The sequence below is a fragment of the Equus asinus genome, chromosome 17 (genome assembly GCF_041296235.1).
Source record: "Equus asinus isolate D_3611 breed Donkey chromosome 17, EquAss-T2T_v2, whole genome shotgun sequence".
In the NCBI taxonomy this organism is placed as follows: Eukaryota; Metazoa; Chordata; class Mammalia; order Perissodactyla; family Equidae; genus Equus; species Equus asinus.
This window is the reverse complement of record NC_091806.1, coordinates 21,819,874-21,837,841: the sequence shown is the minus strand read 5'-3', so window position 1 is coordinate 21,837,841 and position 17,968 is coordinate 21,819,874. Positions and strand designations below refer to the sequence as shown.

Here is a 17,968-nt window from a genome sequence, read left to right as displayed (position 1 = left end):
ATATGTCACTTACAACAAGATACAAAGATAAGTCCACATTAGGCCGTATTCTCAAAAGAGTAACAGTCTAATTGGGGGAAATAAACACTGAAATATAGATAGTAAAGGTCTTAAAGGATTCCCTCTGAGTGCTATGGGGGTTCAAAGGAGGAAGAGAACATATCAAGATGGGATATTCATGAAAGTTTCCTAAAGGTAGCAGCATTTCAGATAGGTATTGGAAGGTGGATGAGATGTTAACAGGTAGAGATAGGGAAAACATTTTAGGTCGAAGGCATGAGGAGATGTTAAGGAAACAGTGAGGTCTACCAGAGTGTAACTGAAAATAAAACTAAAACACTAAGAGAGGATCATGCCTCAAGGGTGTTGCATATCCAGTTGGATTTTGTGGTTGATGCAGAAGGCAATGGAAAGTCATTGAAAATTTCTTGGAGGGGAAGGACGAAATCAGTGAAATTCTTTCAGGTGACTAATCTTCTAGATTAATCATGTGGGGAAAAATTATCTGCTAGGAGTGAGGGTCAGTACTGTAGTTAAGGTTTAGAGGTACATTCTTATGGTATAGAGTAGTGACTACATGAAGTAGCACTCAAAATAAGATGATTAAAATATTAAGGGACAAGCAGTTAGGACCCAAGGGCAGTTAAAGCTATACTTTAATCAATAAGCAGCTCCAGAGTGAAGAATAAAAAGGAGTAGCGTGCTCATGTAAGGAGAACGTCAAAGCAACATGGCGGTACAAGATAGCAGGTTATAGGGCCTTTTGTTGGAATGGCTGAGAAGTACAAGAAGCTAAGATGCTCAAGACAGAGAAAACTAATGGGCCTAACAGCCAGAGACATAAGCAGAAAAAACAGGATATAAAGAAGGACAGCAGATTTGAACAGAAGAGAACTTTAGACATCAAACTGTTAATGATACATGGAATGACACTCTACCTCAGGGGCTGGCCCTGTGGTATAGTGCTTAGGTTTGCGTGCTCTGCTTTGGCAGTCCAGGGTTTGCTGATTTGGATCCTGGGCACAGACCTACACACTGTTCATCAAGCCATGCTACGGCAGCATCCCACATAGAGGAACTAGAAGGACTTACAGCTAGGATATACATCTATGTACTGGGGCTTTGGGGGGAAAAAAACAGAAGACTGCAACACCTTATGGTGTATGGCAGAACAAATATGACAGCCTTCTTATGCAACCAATATAAGGCAGTCTCCAAGAGTAAGAGAGATAGTGAAAGCATCTATTTTTTGAAAAATATAGATCTCATTTCAAAATGAGCTGGTTGGCCTTGGGCAAGTGACTAATCCTCTCTGAGCCTCTGTTTCTTTATCCATAAAATAGGCATAATACATTCCTTTCATAGTTGTGACCTTTCCTTACCTCTCCATCAGGTATCTCTCTATACCCAACTGATCCTTCTGCCATGTGCCAATAGTAGACGGACATGTTCCGCTGCGATGGCAAAAATGGCTCTATTACTAAGTGAATAATCCCTGTGAAATTCAGGTTTGAATGTAAACACTATTTCTATAATTGCTTAAAATTTGCTGTGTCAGTGGCAGAATTCCTCTCAGAGGATTTGTAAGGGCCACTTTAGTTTTCAGATAAAAAAAATCAACTGTGTTTTTCTTTCCAAAGCTGTTGAATGTTAACAGTGCCAGATGTATATACAGTATAATCATCAAATTTTATTTTGTAATGTATTTAAATGTTGAATCACCATGTTCTACACCTGAAACTAACATACTAATGTATGTCAAATATGTTTCAATGAATAAATAAATTAATTGTTTGAAACTGATTAGATTGTGAATGGAAGAAAGAAAAGGAAATTAACATTTATCAAAACTCTAAATTGAAATGGAAAACATTTGAAAGACAATTTCAAAAAGAAATCATCAGACTCATAAGTCATTCACAGTGGCAGTGACATGTTATCTGTGGGGTAACTTTAATTCTGATTTTTTTTTTTGAGGCTGATTAGCCCTGAGCTAACACCTGCCACCAATCCTCCTCTTTTTGCTGAGGAAGACTGGCCCTGAGGTTACATTGTTGCCCTTCTTCCTCTACTTTGTATGTGGGACGCCTGCCTCAGCATGGCTTGCCAAGCGGTGCCATGTCCACACCTGGGGTCCAAACCAGCGAACTTTGGGCCACCAAAGTGGAACCTGTGGACTTAACTGCTGTGCTACAGGGCCGGCCCACTAATTCTGACTTTTTAACGGACAGGCCCGAGGATGAGACTCTGAAAAACAACTGTATGTTGTTATTAGATGGTAAGTACCTGCACATTTCGAGGATTTGTTGTTAAGAAACCTAAAAAAAGGGATTAACATACAAGCTTAAGATAACTTGGCCCTAATAAACAACTTCTGTGAAAAATTTTCAAATCTTTCCAATGAATCTGGTCCCTACCTTATGGTTTCTCATTATGCACTTCCTATCATAGAACTTCATGTCTTGTGGAGTTCTGAAAAGTAAGATGGGTCTGACCAGCTTTTTCCAGCATCCCTTTACTCCCTCTTTTTCTCCAATGATGTCCTATCACGAAACGAGTCCGATGGAAGGCCTCTCCATTTTAATTTCTCTTACTGGGTAATTAGGAACAGTTAAATGTAGAAGTAAACTCACAGATTCCTTATCTTATGGAAGAAGAATCTAGACCCAGGATCACACAGTGGGCTGGTGCAGAGCCTGGACTAGACTAGCCTCCCTGGCTACTCCCATCCAATACTTGCTTCACTGCTCATAGCATCCATTGACTCCTCTGCCTAGTGCTCATCCAAAGCCGGATTTCATAATGGAGGGAGAGCATGGAGAAAGAAGAGAAGCATGTATAAACAAAAGGCAAAGCAAAGCTAAAAAGTTAAAACCTAAAAGAAACAACCATGAGAAAATGAACAATAATGTGAAGCAACTTCAATTATTCACCTTCCTGAGGTGTAATTTCTACCCAGATGTCCTGTGCAGATCATAGAGACCCTGGAGAGCAGAGAAAGTTTCAGGTGTCAGCAAACAGGGGCTGCCAAGTAAAGAGGCCTTTGCAAGATTTACCTTGGTGACTTGAGATCTTAGCTCTATCTCTAGCACTTTGTCACCAAGAGTTAAATTGTTCTCTAGCTATTTTAAATATATATGCCAAGTCTCTCCAACAAAAGATGATTTAACTTTTTCAAGGCTTTTGAAGTCTGTCTTATATTCACTGTCACAGCTTGCATGGGAGTGGCAGGGGGGAACTCAATAAATGTTAATAAGTGTTTTGGGTTTGATCCTTGAATCCTCCATCTGGTGCTACATCTATTTCAAATCCAATGTATCACTGAGGGTGTCCCATAAACAGTACAGAGGATGAAGTATATGCAGGGATATATGGTATAAAATAAATAAGCTCTTCTTTTTGAAAACAATTCCAAAGCATGTCCCAATAGAGATTAACTAATGAACCCATCTGTATATACAGCAATAACTCTCTAATTTATTAGTTTCAAACTAAATGGCATTGGCTACTGTCATGGGTGCAGCCTTACTCAACTTTTCACTAAAAATCCCCTAGACAAAGAAAAAAAGTTTGCAAATTCACTGGATCATTAATGGCTAGCTTACATCCAGAACCTGGGAAGGACTCTTAGGAGTAACAAAGGCTTGATTTCTTGCAGTGTTTCAGATAGGCTATATTAAGAGGAAGAGGTCACACTTATGCCATTGTTTAATAATTTATTTGGCCAAAGATACAGAATGTTGGAGAAGCAGCATGACTGCACAGCTTAGAATCAGATTGGGCTCTATCCTGATGGAATGGAATGAAGATATGCAAACAATGGCCCATGCATGCATTTATGTCTGCCTGAAAGAATGTAAGAGAGCACTTCCTTTCTGTTTCGCATCAAATCTCCTTATGTTACACTCACACACACATGCACACACAAACATACACACAAACACACACCATTTACTTAGCAAGGTAATAAAAATAACCAATACTGGCTTTATTTTATTTTTTTCCAATTTTATTGAAGTATGGTTGACAGGTAAAAGTTGTATATTTTTAAAGTATACAATGTGTTATTCCGATATACAAATACATTGTGAAATGATTACCACAATCAAGCTAACCAAACAGGAGCTGTGGAGCTGGGGACTACAATGAATGAAAAGAAAAATGCAAGAGAGAACATCAGCATCAGAATTGATCAAGCAGAAGAAAGAATCTGTATTATAGAAGACAGGACCTTTGAAATTCTCCAGTCATGGGAAAACATTAAAAAAAAAAAAAGGAAAAAGTGTGAAGAAAGCCTATGTGAACAATGGGATATCATTTTTTAAAATTTATTATTTTTTTAGCTTGCCAACATGATTTTATTCAGGAATAGCAGAGGGATTACAATTCAGAACAAGGAAATTATAGTCAAGTATGAGTCAACAAAGGGAGGATAAACTTTTGTTAGGTTTTAAGGGGAAAGTGGGGATGAGTGTGGTGTCTTATCATTGTTTGCAAGTAATATGATATACTAACAAAAATATCCTGTGAATTATTGGAGTCCCAGAAGAAGAGCTAGAGAAGGGAGCAGAAAGCTTATTTAAAGAAATAATGCCTACAAACTTCCAAAATCTGGAAAGATTGGACATCCAAGTTCACAAAGATAATAGGTCATCCCCAAATTTCAATACAAAATGATTTTCCCCAAGACCATTATAATGCAACTGTGTAAAAGCAAAGAAAGAGAGAATTTTAAAAGCAAAATGAAAGAAACTTATGGAATGGGGGAAAATATTTGTAAATCATATATCTGATAAAGGATTAATATCCAAAATATATGTTTCATACAATTCAATAATGACAAAAATCTGAGTAAAGAATCAGCAGAGGAACTGAGTAGGTGTTTTTCCAAAGATGTACAAATGACCAATAGATTTATGATATGATGCTCAGTGTCACTAATCAGGGAAGTGCAAATCAAAACCACAATGGGATATCACCTCACATGTCTTAGGACAGTTACTGTCAAAAAGACAAGAGATGACCAGTATTGACAAGGATGTAGAGAACAGAGAACACTTGTGCATTGTTGGTAGTAATGTAAACTTGTGCAAACACGATGGAAAACAGCATGGACTTTCCTAAAAATTAAAAATAGAGCTATCATATGATCCAATAGTTCCACTTCTGGTGTGTATCCAAGGAAATGAAGTCAGTATCTCCCCATGTTCCTTGCAGCATTATTCAAAATAGCCAAGATGGAAACAACCTATGTATCCATTTAAAGATGAATGGATAAAAAAAACGTGATATATACACAATGGAATATTAATCAGCCATGAAAAAGAAGGAAATTGTGCCTTTTGTGACTTTATGGATGGATCTTGAAGGCATAATGCTGAGTAAAATAAATAAGAGAAAGACAAACACTGTATGATCTCGCTTATATATGGAAGCTAGAAATGATGAACTCAGAAACAGAGAGTAGATTGGTGGTTTCCAGGGCCAGAGGTGGTGAAAATGGGGAGATGTTAGTCAAAGAGTACAAACTTTCAGTTATAAAATGAATAAGTTCTGGGGAAATCATGTACAACATGGTGATTATAGTTAATAATATTGTATTATACACTTGAAGTTGCTCAGAGTGTAAATTTTAAATGTTCTCACCACACAAAAAAGTGGGAATTATCTGAGGTGATGAAGCTATTAACTATCCCTATTGTGGTTATCATTTTGCAATGTATAAGTGCATCACATCATCAGACTGTACAACCTTAAACTTACACAATGTTGTATGTCAATTATATCTCAAACAGCCATAAAATAAAAGAATACCATTTTTAAAGATTTATTAAAAACTTTAAAACTCTGTTGAAGAACACAAAAGAAAATGTCAGCAAATGAAAAGACAAACCATGGTCTTGGAAAGGAGGACTAACATCATTGCAATGTTGATCCTTGCTAAATACATTTATAAATGTAATATGGCATCAGTCAAAATAATAATAAATTTTGGGGGGATATATAACAGGAATAGAAGTAAAACTAAATCTAAAGTTCATATGGAGAAACAATTCCCAGAATAATATGAAACAGAAGAAACTAGGCTTCTAGATAGTAAAACATTCATAAAGCTACCATAATAAAAAACACTGTGGTCTTGGCCTTTCTAGATGACATAAAGGAATATAATGATAATTAACTACATAAAGCCAAAGACTGCTGTATATCAGAAAGAAACAATAAGGTCAAAAAGTAAATTGCAAACCAGAGGGAAAGCCCACAGTTTGTATCAGATAAGAAAAAAATATATATATATATTTATAACTAGTTCTTGTAACATAATAAAAAGAACCATAATCGAAATATGGGAAAAGGATATGAGCAGTTTACAGAAAATACAAGTGGACTTTAAGTGTATGAAAAGATGTTCAGCTTCATTCAAAATAAGAGAAATGTAAATTAAAATTATTTGACCTCCTATTTTTTCAACTATCAGATTAGCAAAATCCAAAATTTTAAAAATTGTTTTATAGGAAAGACAGAATTGTAGGTGAGAATACAAATAGATACGACTGTGAAGAATGGTAGTTTGGTAATATCTATCACATGAAAATGAATACATATAATCCAGCAGTTTCATTTCTGGAGATATACCCTAGTTTAGATGCATATATTTAAATCAAAGTTATTCACTGCAACATTATTTGGAAACAATCCAAATATCTATCAATAGATGACTAGTTAAGTAAATAATGGTACATCCATTCCATGAATGCTGCCAAACTGTAAGAAAAGAAGAAGGAAGTTTTCTTTAAACTAATATACAAAAATCTTCAAGATACGTTAAGTAAATAAAGCAAATTTCAGGTCTGTTTACATACTATGTTATTTTTCATACAAAAAGTAGCTATAAATGACCATTATCTATTTATCATACCATTTATCATTTCTTTTATCATATTATATCACTTATCATACATATTATACTTGTGTTTCATTAAAGAAACTCCAAAAGAAGTACAAGAAACAGAAAAGTGCTTATCTAGTGTGGACATGGGAAAGGGGAAACTTCTGTATGGGGAAAGAAATGGAATGAAAGTTTGTACTTGTGTGCCTTTTAATTTTGTTGATTTTTTTTAAAGATTTTATTTTTCCTATTTCTCCTCAAAGCCCCCTGGTACATAGATGTATATTTTTAGTTGCGGGTCCTTCTAGTTGTGTCATGTGGGATGCCCCTCAGCATGACTTGATGAGGGGTGCCATGTCCACGCCCACAATTCAAACCTGCGAAACCCTGGGCCGCTGAAACAGACTGAGCGAAATAAGTGTCAACCCCTTATTGTGTGGATTTTTTAAAACCTTATGGGTATATTACCATTGCACAGAATTAAATTAAACATTTTAAGTATTTTTAAAAGAAAATATAAATTTAACTAATCATGCAAAATAATCTGAACACAGATACCTTGAAGAATCTAAAGAAAAAAATTGATAGATTTTACTATGTATAAATATAAAGTCTTAAAAATGGAAAACTTTGCATATGACTCAAAGCTAATTTTTTTTTTCAAGGAATATTAGCCCTGAGCTAACATCTGCTGCCAATCGTCCTCTTTCTGCTGAGGAAGACTGGCCCTGAGCTAACATCCATGCCCATCTTCCTCTACTTTATATGTGGGATGCCTACCACAGCATGGTTTGTCACTCAGTGCCATGTCCACATCCGTGATCCAAACCCGCGAACCACGGGCCGCCAAAGCGGAAGGTATGCACTTAACCGCTACGCCACCGAGCGGCCCCTCAAAGCTAATTAAACATTAAAGCAACCCCTCTCGCTAACAAAAAAGAAACAAAAAATACAAATTAAACAAGATATCTATGTAATTTGAAAATATTTTAACTTTATATTTTAAAATAATTTCTGACTTACAAAGCAGTTGTAATAATAATAACACAAAGAATTCTTGTATACCCTTAAACCAATTTGCCCAAACATTAATATTTTACCACATTTTCTTTATTATTCATTCTCTCAATTAATAAACGGATAGACAGCTAGATAGAATTTTTTATTAAAATGTTTGAAATTTGATGACATAATCACCATTCAATTGGGGTTTGCCTGATATTTTGTCATTATTAGATTCAGGTTACGTATTTTCAGTAAGAATACCAGAGTAATGATATTGTGTGCCTCTCCAGTCTCAATATTGTTGATGTTGACTTTGAGTAATTGTTTAAGGAAGTGTCTTCCATGTTTCTCCATTGTAGAGTTACATTTTCCCTTTCACAATTAATAAGCATCTTGTGGGGAAATACTCTAAGACTATGTAAAATCTCATTTCTCATCAAAATTTTAATGACAACGTTCAATTCTGTCAAGAGCACTTTCAGAAGGAAGGTGAATTATTACAACTTTTATAAGAACCAATCTAATACTATGCATAAAATCATTATGGCTTTTAAAATAGTAAATTTACCACACCAAGTGAGTCTAAAAGAAAATAGGATGTATAAAGATTTCTATTCAAGAATACTTATCACAGAATTACTGATAGTAGTAAAAAATTAGAAATGATCTAAACATCTAACAGAAAATGGTTATATGTATAATTAAGTTATACTACATCCATAAGAGGAATTATTTTACAAGTGATTAGAATGAATTTGGTGAAGATGGGAATAAGTTACAATAACTTTAGAACTAAGAAGTAACGTGAACTTTTCTTCATCCCATTCTGCCCTATCAGTTTGGACTCAGCATCATTCTAAACCAGATGATCAATACCAGGATGTGGCCTCTATTTCTCATCTAATTCCATTGTCCTAATCACAGCCTCTTTATCACCTTCTTCGTCTCTGCATTTCTCAGGGAGTAGATGACAGGGTTGAGGATTGGAGTGATCACTGTATAGCACACGGCCACCATCTTGTCCACAGACAGAGTGGTAGAAGGCCTCAGATAGATGAAGATGCAGGGCCCAAAGAACTAGGAAACCACAATGATTTGGGACCCTCCAGTGGAGAGGGCCTTGCGTTGCCCCTCAGAATTTTGAGTCCTCAGATGGACCAAGATGACCACATAGGAGGTTAAGAGGACCACAAAACTGATAGCAGACAAAGTTCCCCCATTGGCAATGATCAGAAGACCAATGAGGAAGGTGTCAGAGCAGGCAAGTTTGAGCAGGGGAAGCAGGTCACAGAAATAGTGATTGATCACGTTGGGGCCACAGGAGGGCAAGTGGAAGATGAGAAGGATTTGGGCAAAGGAATGCACAAAGCCCCCCCACCCATGCTGCTCCCACCAGGACAGCACACACCTGCTGGTTCATCATGGTGGTATAGTTCGGGGGCTTACAGATGGCCACGTAGTGGTCATAAGCCATCAAGTGAACAGGAACATCTCAGTGCCACCAAAGATGTGAATGAAGAAAATCTGTGTCATGCAGCCCCACAGAGATATGGCTTTCCTTTCAGCCAGCAAATCTGAGATGAGCTTGGGGGCTGCAGCAGGGGAGTAGCAAATCTCCATAAAGGACAGTTAGCAGAGGAAGAAGTACAAGGGGGACCAAGACTTCTGCTGGTCATGACAGTGAGCACAATGAGGAGATTCCCCAGCACAATTGCTGTGTACAAGACCAGAAACAGCACAAAGCAAACTTTCTGCACATCTTGATTGGGAGAAAATCCCAGAAAAATGAATTCAGTCATGTTGTGTATGTTAGCCATGAGGTCACCACCAGGAGGCAATAATTGGGTGAGGTGATCTGAAATGATACAAAATAAAAGACTCCTTCATTAACTGGTTGAATTATGTAATAATCCCTTGCATATCTTAACAGCTTATGAACTGGAAATTGAAAAATGTGTGGGAGTTAGTTACAAGTACAAGAAGGGAAGAACATTCCAAAAAGGCAGACTAGTACACAAAGCTATAAAAATTCATCTATGTGTGGCTGGAGTAAACCAGAGAATCACAAAGATAAAGCTGGAGATAGAGTCTGGTACCAGTTCATGAAGGACTGTTATGGACTCTAGGGTTTATCCTACAGACAATGGGGAATCATCAAGAATGTTAGTCAACTGCAAGGAAAATCATTTTTCAGTAGAGATTGGACTAGTAGAAATAGAGCAGAGGAGAGGAAATCTATTAGGAAATGAATGCCTTATTGGATGACATGGGGCACAAAGATAGCATTGCTGTCTCCATGTTAGATGTCTCTCTGCTGCTGTTGAATGCTTTTGCCTTTTTTCTGCATCTCCCTTTCATCCCACTTCATTTGCTCTTTCCATCCTTGGTTTGCAGAATGGTACTCTCACCACTCCACTTCCCTTAACTGTCTTCAGAAGAGATGTCCCTTGACACTCAGTACTCCGTCTTATTTCTACTTTCTCCTCCTAATTTTCTCCTTCCACACCAGGTCACTGGATGATCTTGTCCCTTTCTAAGGATCAGCTCAACTCATGCACAATTTTTCTCCTTACTGATACCTTCATTTGCTCCAATCATATGCCTCCAGTAGCTACAGAAATATAAACCACCCCTCCACCTAGAGTGCCCACTCTTGCTATGACACAAGCTTCTATGTGTTCCAGCCTTACAACACCTCAGGGAATCACCAAGAATGTGCACTGACTGATTTGCAGACAGTCCCGTCCATGCTGGACTTTGTCCAAGGTGACTGAAGTCTTTGTGTATCAACCCAGCCTTTGTACAGTGAGACTCCAGGGCACCTGAGACTAAGAGGCGCATGGCATCCACTCATGCCACAAAGCTTCTTTCCTTCAGGGTTTGGGGACAGGCTCAGGAGATTAAGGACTACCATGAGGCAGAAGGAAATCACTGATAAGATTTACAATTACAGAGACAAATGGAGGGCAGAGACAAATCCTAAATTCTCAGAACAGCTGGGGGATTTTACCAAGAAGCCATTCATTGAGGAAAGCACTCTTAGCAGTCTAGACTCCTGGGTTTATATCCAGGTTTCTTCAGGTAGCATCTATGTGATATCTAGACAGTTCTTTTGCTTCTCAGAGTCAAGGGCCAAACTGTAGCATAGAGATAATACCGACATCACAGGTAGATGCGATATATCCCACTCCCAGCCCATCCCAGGAGCACATAAGTTCCCATACTCTGTGAAACATTGGAGTCATCCCAGAGGCAGGAAATACATCTCCACAATCCACAGACTCTTACAGTCCATGGCCCTCTTCTTTCAGGATATTTTGTAATCACAGCACTTTTCATACTGAATTTTAACTGTGTTATGTGACCATCTGCCACACTAAATCATGAACTTCATGAGAGTAGAGATTATATCTTGCTACCCCTTCATCTCCAGATCTTACTGAAGTGCCTCCACAAAATAGCATTCAATGATCATAAATAGAACAAATGAAGAGTGGATATACATCTGCCATAGACTTCTTAGCACAGTATTTGGTACATTGTAGATGTTCAGTAAATATTTCAAGTACAAAGGTCCCCAAGGACTGAGACCATACCTTCTCCATCCCTGAATCTATACCTAGCACTGTGCTTGTCTCAGGCAGACCAGACCGATGAGAGAATGATTTGTAAAATGCCATGTGCTCCAAGGCAACATTCCCTTTGCTTTCAAATTGGATTGTAATCATTATAAAAAATAAGCACATGCTCACAAAACAGAACTCACCCAAGGTTTCTGTGGCTTTGCTGTTATCACAGTTCCTTTTTCTCTTCTGACCACAGAGATGCAAATAATGCCAGGAGAATAGCCCTCAGTTCATGCAGGTTTCCCAGTTAGCATTAAGGCCCAGCTACCAATCAACCTTCATACATCTCAGGAATCACCAGATGGAAGATCTGCACCCCCTGCAGCCTCAGGCTAGGGAATGCTGAGACTAAGCCACTGAGTCTATTACACCTGATTTAAAACAAGAGCAAATTGGACTTGCTTCCCAAATATTCCACCGAGAGATAAAATTCTGGCAGCCCAGCCTTGAGTTCACTCTACATGAGAGATAACAGGGGGGAAGGTGTGATGATCAATTGAGAAGATTGGTTCACAGACAGCCATACCTTTCCCTTCCTATTCAGGATGACTACCTCATGGGATGTAGAACCTTCATACTAAAATCTCAAACTTCCTTGTAGGTAACATCAGAAATCAATAGAACATGTGAAAAACTTAAATTCACCCAGGGACATGTACACTGTATGGGGCTCTGTGCTGTTCAGAGGTCAATTCGATATAGCTCCTGCTTATCATGAACTCAAAAATATGACTTTACATGAAATTACACCATTTCAAAGGATGGGTCTAAGGAATGTGGGCCACAAATGTCAGAAAACTGAAACAGTACTTCTCCTTGCCTTTGGTATGAAAGAGAGTATAGAGCAGTGTTTCTCAGCTGGGGGTGATTTTGCCCTGTAGAGGACATTTGGCAATATCTAGAGGCATTTTTCATTGTCATAACCTGGGAGGAGAAGAGGTGCTACTGGCATCTAATGGGGAGAGCCCAGGGATGCTAGGACACATCCTACAATGCACAGGAAACCTCCCAACAACAAAGAATTGTCTGACCCAAAATGTGAATAGTGCTATTCTTGAGATGCCCTAGTGGGATGAAACAAAATTTGTCCTGAATTGCTAATTATTGAAACTGGATGTTGGGTACACATGAGTTCATTATCCTACTTTGACCACATCTGTAAATATATAATGTATATAATTTTCTGTAATAAAAGTTTTTTTAAATTCCATAAGATCACTTGTATCCCAGATCCCCCTTTACCCTCCAGTGGAAAATTAAAGCAGGGTGCACTCACAGGAAAACTGAGTCCAAACTTCCATGCCAAAGACACTGAATCACAGAATTTCAGTCACTTGCCTGAGGTTGTACAGTCACTAAGTAGTTGAACTAGGTTTCAGTCTGTCACTCTAGCACCAGATAAAAATCCTGTAGCCACCTCACTATGCCCCTACACACTACCCTCCAAGATATCCCACTTACCAAAACTCCCTGTGGCAGATATTCTTTCCATAAAAACAGAACCCTGAATTTGTTCAAGCACCAATGTGCCCAGACCAGGGGAAATGCAGTGCCTAGTCTAAACTGATAATATAATCCCATTCCCCTTTGCAGGAATATAGATAGATAGATAGATAGATAGATAGATAGATAGATAGATAGATTAGATATATAGATATATAGATATATATAACCCCTATCCCAGTTTCTTTTACATCTAGGCATAGATGTGACCTAGTTCTGATCAATAAAAATAAAAATTAAAATTGCTCTGGGGAATTTCTGGGAAAATAAAATTAGAGCCCCTCTCTCCCCTCATGTGAGCATATAACACCTGGGGGTGCTCCAGCCATCTTTCAGCCATGAGGGGACAGCCAAGAAAATTGAAGAGGCACCGACCAGGTGCTCTGGCATCACAGAATTCACAAAACAACCCTGGAAACACGGACCTCCAAATTTCTTTAGTAAGCAATAATTTTGTTACAACTTAAGCCAGGAGTTGGTAAACTTTTTCTGTAAAGGGTTACATAGTAAATATTTTAGGCTTAGCAGACTACACAGTCTCCGTCATAACTATTCAGTTATGCCTCTGTACCACAAGAACTGCCAGAGATAAAAAGTAAAATAATAGTCATGATTGTAGTCCAATAAAACCTTATTTATGGACACTAACATTTGAATTTCATATAACTTTTAGGTCTTACAAAATATTATTCTACCTTGTTTTTCTTCAAACATTTAAAAATGCTAAACCCATTTTTAGCTGGCAGGACATACAAAAACAGACAACAGGCTGGATGTAGCTTAAGCCATACCTCACCACCCAGATAATGACTGTATAGAAGGGGAAGTGTCTTGTAAAATTGTTCAGATTAAGACATAAATGGTTAATAATAACTTTATTGTATTTCAACTCCCAGAGATATTTTCATTCTATCAGTGCCATACTCCCATGAAATAAAGCTCCTACTGTGGAATTTCAGATATTATAAACATATTAATGGGGTGCAGACACCAAGTGAATTAGAAAGCCTTCCAGGGACTCCCACAAGATCACATTAATAGGGAAAGACAAAGAAAAACATGAATTGATGTCTCTAGATACCACAATCTTTCCTTATACCACAACCTGCTAACCCCAAGAGGAAAAGTGAATGAAGCCAAGGTAGCACAGGTAGAAGTTGATAGAGTGGTGATTCCAGTCTGGGTCATCCTTCCCTGCTGTCTGTGCATGTTGCATTACGGATCACCAAAGAGACAGAATGCAGCTCAATTTTCAACATTGTCGAAAATAGGGACAGCTATGAAAGGGCTATGATTGATGCCATGAGGGTAAGGTGCTAATCTAAAATCAAACATGGCATTGCCTCCTCAGATCTTACATGGATCAAAGTGGCATATGAGAAACAAAAAATATATTGGGTGTGCATTTATCAGACAAGGGGTTGATTTTCAAAATATATAAAAAACTCATACAACTCAACACCACCTGATCAAAAAATGGGCAAAGGATATGAACTGAGATTTTTCCAAGGAAGACAGCCAACAGACACATGAAATGATGCTCAACATCACTAATTATTAGGGAAATGCAAATCAAAACTACAATGAGCTATCACCTTACACTGAACAGAGGGGCTATAATTACCAAGAAAAAAAACAACAAATGTTGGAGAGGACATGGAGAAAATGGAACCCTCATACACTGGTGGTGGGAGTGCAAACTGGTGCAGCCACTATGCAAAAGAGTATGGAGAGTTCTCAAAGAGTTAAAAATAGTAATACCATGCCATCCAGCTATCTCACTAGTGGTATTTACCCAAAGAACTTGAAATCAATGATCTAAAGAGACTTATCCACCCCTATGTTCATTGCAGCTTTTTTCATAATAGCCAATTTGTGGAATCAACCCAAGTGCCCTTCTACAGATGAATGGATAAAGAAGATGTGGTATATATATACAGTGGAATACTACTCAGCCATAAAAAGATAACATTGTCACATTTGCAACAACATGGATGGACTTTGAGGGTACGACACTAAGCAAAATAAGCCAGACAGAGAAAGACCAATACTGCATGATTTCACTCATATGTGGAAGATAACAAATACATGGATAAACAGAACAGATTAGTGGTTACCAGAGGGGAAGGAGGCTGTGAGATTGGCAAAAGGGACAAAGGGGCACATATTTATGGTGATGAATAAAAATTAGATTACTGGGGGTGAGCATGATGAAGTATATTCAGGAATTGATAAAAAATAATGTATACCCCTAAATTACACAATGTTACATACCATTATAAACCCAATGAAATTACTTAAAAATACATATATGTTGGGAGTGAATACAATTTCAGATCCTCCATAGAGAATGGTAACAAGTGGCACTTGTATCTTAATCTCATCCAAATTGTGTCTTTAAGCAATGTTTCTTTTGTCATCATTGCTCAGACTTATTAATGTGTTTTCTTCTCTGATGATGGCAGATTTATCAACATTAAGATATTGAATGTGGATTGTTTGTTAATTGGAGTGATTTTATAATGCAAAGTGAAAATCTCATAATTTCCATGCAAAGAAAATAATCATAATGTACAATCTAGAAATTGAAGCCTAGAATGGGATGTTGAAGCCATAGGACCTTCTTTATCCTTCGCACCATCATGTAAGGACATGGACACCACAGACAATATGGCTTTTTTATATTCTATTATCCACTAGTTTATTTAATTTTCTGTTCATTTATTCAACTAAAATTTTCTGAGAACATAGTTTGTTCATAAAATTATGCTAAGCAGTGAAGTAGAACAGAAAGGTAAATATCTTCCATCAAGTAGGTTTCAAGGTACATACATCCATAAATATAAATAATATAAAGTATAAAGCACTAAATGCCGTAAGAAATAGTCCAGATGAGCAAGGGACAGTCAGTTTTCAGAGGAAGTGGGTTTTTCTAACTCAGGTAAATTGGCAAAGGTTTTATGAAGAGAACATGACTGTTAGACTTTTTAAGGAATCTCAGTTTGAACAGACTGATATGGTGAATGTTTAGAACAGAGAAGGAGCCAAGCCCCTCTGGAATTGCATGGGAAGTTGGAGGCCATCCAGGCTGATAAAGGGATGAATTTTATTCCCTCTCTGACAGTGGAAAGTCAAGCTTTCTTGGATTCCCAGGAAAAGTTCAGGGACTACTTTGCAAAGATGTGTCTTCAGCCATTCAGTAAATTTCTTATTGGTACCCAAATCCTTATTTATAAAATGAACTTTACAGAAATTAAGGAATGACAAATATCTAAAGAAGATAAATAATTTTATATTTTATTATTTTCATGATGGTGAAAATAGAATGAAAGTTGATACAAAAGGTAGAAGTCAGATAGAAAATCATTTATAAACACAAGTTCTGTGGGGAATTAGGGTTTAAGGATTGCAGCAACAAAGTACTAGGGGAGTTTGAGATATCCTTGTGGTATGTAAAGAAATAGAAACATTAATACGCATCATCCTAGGCCAGTGGTATAAAAAATAAAATAAAATAGGATAAAAATATGAATAGGTTAACATTTACTATCTTCCTCACAGCTGACTAAAATCAGAAAGCTTAACTGGTCACTGTTCATGCTAATTTTTTCAAGTTTTCATTTTTATCACACCCTTGAATTCACTTTCTTGCCCACAAACTCTTCATGGCCATTTTCACCTCTGCATTTCTGAGCCTATAGATGATGAGGTTCGGCATAGGGGTGATGACTGTATAGAACACAACCACCAGTTTGGCCTTAGGGAAGGTGCGGGGGGCTGCATGTAGAGGAAGATGGCAGGTCCAAAGAACAAGATGACCACGGTGATGTGAGAGGCACAGGTGGAGAGGGCTTTGCGCCTCCCCTCTGCAGAATGGCTCCTCAAGTTGACCAGGATGACGATATAGGAAGACCCCTAGAGGAGGAGGGAGAAGATAGAGAATAATCCACTGTTGGCCAGCACAATAACCCACTCCAAGAGGTGTCAGTGCAACAAATCTTGAATAAAGGAAGGAGGTCACAGAAGTAGTGGTAAATCACATTGGGGCCACAAAAGGATAATTGGAAAGTAGCAATGATCTGAACCATGGAATTAAAAAATCCCCCAAGCCAGGAACCAACCACCAGATGGTGACACATAGGCCTCCTCATAATGGTTGTTTAGTGAAGGGGTTTGCACATGGCCACATAGCGGTCATAGGCCATCACCGTGAGAAGGAAGATCTCAGTAACACCAGGGAAGTGGAAGAAGAATATCTGAGCCAGACAGCCCTCAAGGAAGATGGTTTTGCTCTTGGCAAGTAGGTCTGTGATGAATTTCAGAACAATAGTAGATGAGTAATTGATCTCCTCTGGGACAGGTACCTAAGGAAGTAATACATGGGGGGATTCAGACTCTTACTGACACTGACTGTCACAACAATGAGGCCATTACCCAACACCATGGCCAAGTACACAGGAGAAACACCACAAAGCACTTTCTCTGAACCTCTGGATCCTTGAAAAGACCAGCTATAATTAACTCAGTCATGTTATTTGCAATGTCCAGGAAATCCATTCAGATATGCTGGATGTGAACTATGGAGAGACTTGCAATAAAGCAAACACTGATTGCAACCAATTTGCCTCACTTATATCACATTAGACAGTGTAAACCACTTTGCATACAAACTTATCATGAATTCATTCATTTATCCAATATGTACTCACTCAGCATTAAATATTATAAATCTAACAAAAGTTTCATATTAGAAAATGAAGGTTCAGAGAAACGGTTATTTATCCAGGATCCCACAGAAAGTAGTGAATTCTCGGACTCAGAACTGAGCTTTCTCACTTCAGTCCAGGGTTCCTTCTGATTCTGCAATGGATATTCTGAATTTGGGGGCCAATGAAGTTCATAGCACATATTTTTATTATCTTCATTGTGTTTTCAATGTTCTATA

General features: G+C 37.8%; 2 pseudogenes; both read right to left on the bottom strand.

Annotated features, from left to right (window-relative positions):
* Positions 1–8,783: 8,783 nt before the first annotated feature.
* Positions 8,784–9,693, bottom strand: LOC139040836 (olfactory receptor 4X2-like; annotated as a pseudogene).
* Positions 9,694–16,663: 6,970 nt separating this feature from the next.
* Positions 16,664–17,580, bottom strand: LOC106825930 (olfactory receptor 4B1-like; annotated as a pseudogene).
* Positions 17,581–17,968: the final 388 nt, after the last annotated feature.